At 36.7% G+C, this 7,280-nt stretch overlaps 1 non-coding gene across 1 annotated transcript; it reads right to left on the bottom strand.

Annotated features, from left to right (window-relative positions):
* Positions 1-6,108: 6,108 nt before the first annotated feature.
* On the bottom strand, positions 6,109-6,163 carry LOC118919293 (small nucleolar RNA SNORD66). Its single transcript, XR_005027442.2, has one exon. It is a non-coding gene; the product is annotated as a small nucleolar RNA SNORD66 (small nucleolar RNA).
* Between the last annotated feature and the right edge of the window lie 1,117 nt (positions 6,164-7,280).

Here is a 7,280-nt window from a genome sequence, read left to right as displayed (position 1 = left end):
GAAAAATACAATCTTCCAAGACTGACCAAGGAAGAAACACAAAAGTTAAACAAACCAATTATGAGCAAAGAAATTGAAATGGTAATCAAAAAACTACCCAAGAACAAAACCCCCGGGCTGGATGGATTTACCTCAGAATTTTATCAGACACACAGAGAAGACATAATACCCATTCTCCTTAAAGTTTTCTAAAAAATAGAAGAGGAGGGAATACTCCCAAAGTCATTCTATGAAGGCAAAATCACCCTAATACCAAAACCAGGCAAAGACCCCACCAAAAAAGAAAACTACAGACCAATATCCCTGATGAACGTAGATGCAAAAATACTCAACAAAATATTAGCAAACCGAATTCAAAAATACATCAAAAGGATCATACACCATGACCAAGTGGGATTCATCCCAGGGATGCAAGGATGGTACAACATTCGAAAGTCCATCAACATCATCCACCACATCAACAAAAAGAAAGACAAAAACCACATGATCATCTCCATAGATGCTGAAAAAGCATTTGACAAAGTTCAACATCCATTCATGATAAAAACTCTCAGCAAAATGGGTATAGAGGGCAAGTACCTCAACATAATAAAGGCCATATATTATAAACTCACAGCCAACATTATACTGAACAGCGAGAAGCTGAAAGCTTTTCCTCTGAGATCGGGAACTAGACAGGGATGCCCAGTCTCCCCACTGCTATTTATCATAGTACTGGAGGTCCTAGCCACGGCAATCAGACCAAACAAAGAAATACAAGGAATCCAGATTGGTAAAAAAGAAGTTAAACTGTCACTATTTGCAGATGACATGATATTGTACATAAAAACCCTAAAGACTCCACTCCAAAACTACTAGAACTGACATCGGGATATAGCAAAATTGCAGGATACAAAATTAACACACAGAAATCTGTAGCTTTCTGATACACTAACAATGAACCAATAGAAAGAGAAATCAGGAAAACAGTTCCATTCACAATTGCATCAAAAAGAATAAAATACCTAGGAATAAACCTAACCTAAGAAGTGAAAGACCTATACCCTGAAAACTACAAGTCACTCTTAAGAGAAATTAAAGGGGACACTAACAAATGGAAACTCATCTGATGCTCATGGCTAGGAAGAATTAATATTGTCAAAATGGCCATCCTGCCCAAAGCAATATACAGATTTGGTGCAACCCTTATCAAATTACTAGCAACATTCTTCAATGAACTGGAACAAATAATTCAAAAATTCATATGGAAACACCAAAGAGCCCGAATAGCCAAAGCAATCCTGAGAAAGAAGAATAAAGTAGGGGGGATCTCACTCCCCAACTTCAAGCTCTACTACAAAGCTATAGTAATCAAGACAATTTGGTACTGGCACAAGAACAGAGCCACAGACCAGTGGAACAGATTAGAGACTCCAGACATTAACCCAAACATATATGGTCAATTAATATTTGATAAAGGAGCCATGGACATACAATGGTGAAATGACAGTCTCTTCAACAGATTGTGCTGGCAAAACTGGACAACTACATGTAGGAGAATGAAATTGGACCATTGTCTAACCCCATACACAAAAATAAATTCAAAATGGATCAAAGACCTGAATGTAGGTCATGAAACCATAAAACTCTTAGAAAAAAACATAGGCAAATACCTTTTAGACATAAACATGAGGGACCTTTCCTTGAACATATTTCCCCGGGCAAGGAAAACAACAGCAAAAATGAACAAGTGGGACTATATTAAGCTGAAAAGCTTCTGTACAGCAAAAGACACCATCAATAGAACAAACAGGAATCCTACAGTATGGGAGAATATATTTGAAAATGATAGATCCGATAAGGGCTTGACATCCAAAATATATAAAGGGCTCACCCACCTCAACAAACAAAAAACAAAGAATCCAATTAAAAAATGATCAGAGGAACTGAACAGACAGTTCTCCAAAAAAGAAATACGGATGGCCAACAGACACATGAAAAGATGCTCCACATCGCTAATTATCAGAGAAATGCAAATTAAAACTTCAATGAGGTATCACCTCACACCATCCAAAAGACAAACAACAACAAACGTTGGCGAAGCTGTGGAGAAAGGGGAACCCTCCTACACTGCTGGTGGGAATGTAAGTTAGTTCAACCACTGTGGAAAGCAGTATGTAGTTTCCTCAAAATGCTCAAAATAAACTTACCATTTGACCCAGGAATTCCACTCCTAGGAATTTACTCTAAGAACGCAGCACTCAAGTTTGAAAAAGACAGATGCACCCCTATGTGTATCGCAGCACTATTTACAATAGCCAAGAATTGGAAGCAACCTAAGTGTCCATCAGTAGATGATTGGATAAAGAAGATGTGGTACATATACACAATGGAATATTCCTCAGCCATAAGAAGAAAACAAATCCTACCATTTGCAACAACATAGATGGACCTAGAGGGTATTATACTCAGTGAAAGAAGCCAAGCGGAGAAAGAGAAATACCAAATGATTTCACTCATCTGTGGAGTATAAAAACAAACGTAAAACTGAAGGAACAGAACAGCAGCAGAATCACAGAACCCAAGAATGGACTATCAGGTACCAAAGGGAAAGGGACTGGGGAGGATGGGTGGGTAGGGAGGGATAAGGGGGGGGGAAGATGAAGGGGTATTAAGATTAGCATGCATAATGGGGGGGTGGGAGAAAGGGGAGGGCTGTACAACACAGAGAAGACATGTAGTGATTCTACAGCATTTTGCTATGCTGATGGACAGTGACTGTAAAGGGGTTTATAAGGGGGACCTGGTATAGGGGAGAGCCTAGTAAACATAATATTCTCCATGTAATTGTAGATTAATGATAACAAAAAAGAAAAAAAGAAAAAGAAAGGAAAGGGGGATTACTCTCTGATAGGATAAAACGAACTGTAAATCAATGATTAATGCATGCTTTAAATATCCTTAATTTTGATCTTTTAAAGGGTGTCAGATGATCAGCTATGGAAGTACATTTTTCTGATAATATTCCTTTCTCTTAAAAAAAAAAAAGCAGTGCCTGTGTGGTGACCTCCAATAAGTTCTTCACAATGGTATAAAGGGCATATCAAAGTGTGGGCAAAGGGTCTGTTTGTGTTTATACAGAGGATCAAAGCCTAATTTGGCCACCCAGAAAACGAACTAAGATATGATAAGAAGAAGAAGTTCCAACATCAACATACTCTGGAAGAGTCATTCCAGAAGATGATCATCAAAAAACTTCAACAAAGATCCTGGCGCTGTTGCAGTTGTAGCTGCATTCATCCCACTGGTTCCTGGAATTGCCATTGGAATGAAGAAGGAGATATCTAAGCTGGCTGTGCATACAGTAAAACAACAAATTTGACTGGATCTATACTGTTGGAACACAACCAAGAATTAGGAGAAGTGCAAGTTGCAGCGCTCCAAAATCTTGTGACTATAGACTATCTACTGTTAAAAGAACATATGGGATGTGAACAGTTCCCAGGAATGTGTTGTTTTAATTTGTCTGATTTTTCTCAAACTATTAAAATTCAGTTAGACAATATCCATCATATCATTGATAAGTTTTCACAAATGCCTAGGGTACCTAACTGGTTTTCTTGGTTTCACTGGAGATGGCTGGTAATTGTAGGTCTGCTTTGGTTATGTAACTGTATTCCTATTATGTTAATGTGTGTGCGCAATTTAAGTAGTAGTTTAAAACCTATACATGCTCAAGTTACTCTACAAGAAGATATGTCAAAGAAATAATCAATCTTCCCATGTTTTCTTCCGCCTGCTACTTCTATAGCTTTTCTTCTTCGTTCCTAATTTCAACCCTTAAATAGATTTCGTTCCTCAGATCGAATTTACTGAGTATCATAATTCTTCCAAGTGGTAAAGATACCTCAAGACAAATGCTTGGCATAGAAGCCACAGGGCATAAATCTGAAAAGAAGTAAAAAGCTAACCTTTTCAAACAATATTGCTTCTCTCTCACTTACCAACTTTACATTTCCCTGTATGGCCCCAGAAGATGACTGGTTAGCCAGAGACGGGTAAGATTCCTCAAGGGAGGAACAACCTAAGACAGGCACAGTCGCAGGGGCGCCATCAGGTGAGAAATTGGGGATCAACAGAGGTGAGGCTTAGAACCTCACCCCCCCTGTTTTGAGAGAAATCTTCTGCATCCGTGGATGTTTTGTTGCCCTTGTCTAGCTTGGATTAACACATAGTCTACAGGCACACACCTGATCATCTACATTTGCTCTCTTACAGAACTAAACTATGTTTTCTACCTTTATCTTGCATCTACCTACCACTTCAGCATTTTATTAAAAAAAAAATAATAATAATAATAATAAGGGAGAAATGTGGGATTCACATATAAATCAAGTATAAAATCAAACAAATATTCATATTTGACCTGATTGTTTATAGTTCATAATGTGTGATCAAATCCGAAAGTTTCTGTGATGGCTGCCCTTGTACTGTTCAACATGTAAGAACTTATTCACTATGTAAGAATTTGTTCACCATGTAAGAACTTGTTTGTTATGCTTCAGAAGATCAGAGACTGATGAGAATTAGGCTTGGGGTGAATTAATGATTGTGCATTGAGTCCCCTATACAGAATTTTATTGTTGTTAACAACCATTTGATCAATAAATATGAGAGATGTCTTCTCAAAAAAAAAATATATATATATAACATATAATAGGACTAGATATATAATATATATCATTATTTTTAACCCAAAGGTAATTTTTTATTTCATTTATAAATATGTCAACTGTTAATTATTCTTTTGAGCTTATGCAAAATTATATACAGAAAATTCATTCATAACGTTTAACAGAACTTGCTGGTTTTAGAATATATGAATATATCTTTCTTGTTATTCTAATTTCATTATTTCTTCCATGACCATATAAGAAGAAATGGATTTATTTCTTTGACGTGATAAAATGTTAAATTTCAAGTTTTCTAGCACCTTTGCAACCTTCATTTCCTCTGCTTTCTTGTTTAAACTCAAAACACTTTCATAAAAAATTTTAGTGTTTTCAGTGCGCTGGTTTGCCTTTGTAGTGCTCTCCAGGTCTGCAGACCATTAGTTATTACTCAGAAGTTGTTTGCATTTGTCTTTAACATTAACTTGTCAAGGGCTCTAAGGCAAAGAGAAAAAAAGAACTTTTATATTGAAAGTAGTCTTGAATAAAAGAATAAAATGCACCAAGTAATTCTGTATATATCTTAACATTAAGAGGTATCTTTCTTTTTGGTCCTATAAGTATTCTTGGAGTGGGGTAAGCATGAAGATTTTATTAATCTTTCTTTTTTTCAGCCTTAAAACTCTTCTTCCAATCTTTTATTTTTGGTGTGACATCCTCTCCCCATAGTAACCACCAGTCACTGCTCAGTGTCTCTGAGTCTACTGCTGTTTTATTCATTTTGTTTTGTTCTTAGATTCCACAAATATATGAAATCATATGGCCTTTGTCTTTCTCCTCCCAGCTTATGTCACTCAGCATAATTGTGTTTTTTTTTTTTTCTGGAAGTTTTGTGGGAGAAATACTTGACATTCCTTGGCTGTAAATGCATCATTCCAGTCCCTGCTTCCATTGTCAAGTGGCCTTCTCCCTGTTGTCTCTATGTCCATGTTAATGGCTCTTTTATTAAAACCTGAGTCATTAGAGTGGGGCTGCCCCTAATCCAATATGACCTCATCTTAACTTGATTATATCTGCAAGGACCCTGTATATCAGTCAGGGTTCTCCAGAGAAACAGAACTAATAGAATGTGTATATAAATATAAAGAATTTTATTTAAGGAATTGGCTCATGCAATAATGGCTGGCATATCCAAAATCCAAAATCTGCAGGGTAGGCTAGCAGGCTGGAGACAAAGCAAAGTGCCAGTGCTGCAGTTCAAATTAGAAAGTTGCCTGTTGGCAGAACTTCTTGCTTGGGAGATTTCAGTCTTTTTTTTTTCTCTCCTATTCAAGCCTTCAACTAATTGAGTGAGGCTCACCCTAATTACAATGGGCAATCCACTTTATTCAAAGTTCGCCAATTAAAATGATGATCGCATCCAAAACTATCCTCACAGAAACATTCAGAATAATGTTTTCTGTCTGGTCCTGTGGCCCAGCAAAGTTGGCACATAAAATAAGTCATCACAACAGATCAGGTAATATTCATAAGTAATGGACTTTATGATTTGACCACATATTTTAGGGGGATATAATTCAACCCACAACACTTATGTACATGTATATATAATTTTAATAACTTTTTTTTAACCTTGTTGCAAAAATACTATTCCTTCTTTACAGTTGGGAATATGGGGATAAAGGTAAACTATTTTGTTAACAGTCCTGGATTTACAAAAGACAAATAATTTAAAGGTTTTGATTATTTTAGACTGATATGCAATCCAGTTTTAGTTCTTAGCATGGTAAGCAAATATTCATTTGCCATGTCAGTATCATCATTATAACCCCATTTGGAGTTTGTATTAATTCAGTCATTTTCTTCATACCAATAACCACACTGCTTCTATTCAAAAGCCTTGTGTGTATGTGTGTGTGCATGTGTTTTCCAATCACTGAAAAGGTGATTATTTGTTACTGGGGAAAAGGAAGGCAGATATAGGCCTTGCTGTAATGGAGCTTTTGTTCTCCTAGAGTTAGGCAATAAACAGAAAAAGAATGAACTAATAGTGTAATTTCAAATAGCAATTAAGAGCTAAGGAAGAATAAAGGTTTGGGTTCATAGAGAATTGATTGATATGGGAGGGTGTAGTGCAATATTAGATTGTGAAATCTGAAACAGCTTCCCTGAAATGAAGACTAACATTTCAGTTGAAAAATGAATGACAGGAAGGAACGACTGATCTGAATGTCTGGGACAGAGTCTTTGGGTAGAGACCAGCAGATGCAAAAGTCCTGAAGGTGGAATGTGTTTGGGGAGCACATGGGACAGAAGGACAGTAAGTATTGCTGGGACATAGTGAGCGAAGGGGAGAGAGGTGTGAGATGAGGTCGAATGGGGTAAGGGTGGGATTTTTTTTCCTGCTGTTTTCCTTACAATTTTATTAGGAAATTTAAAGTAGAGGAAACAGCATTACTTGATTTATGCCTTTTAAATGTATGCTTTAAAAAACTTAGCCTTTTGCCAGATATGACAAAACCACAGCCAACGTTATACTTAACAGCAAGAAGCTGAAAGCTTTTCCTTTAAGATCAGGAACAAGACAAGGGTGCTCACTCTCCCCATTTTTATTTAACATAGTTCTGGAGG

Source organism: Manis pentadactyla, chromosome 1, assembly GCF_030020395.1.
Source record: "Manis pentadactyla isolate mManPen7 chromosome 1, mManPen7.hap1, whole genome shotgun sequence".
NCBI lineage: Eukaryota > Metazoa > Chordata > Mammalia > Pholidota > Manidae > Manis > Manis pentadactyla.
Note: the sequence above shows the minus strand (reverse complement) of the source record. Positions and strands in the feature narration are given on the sequence as shown.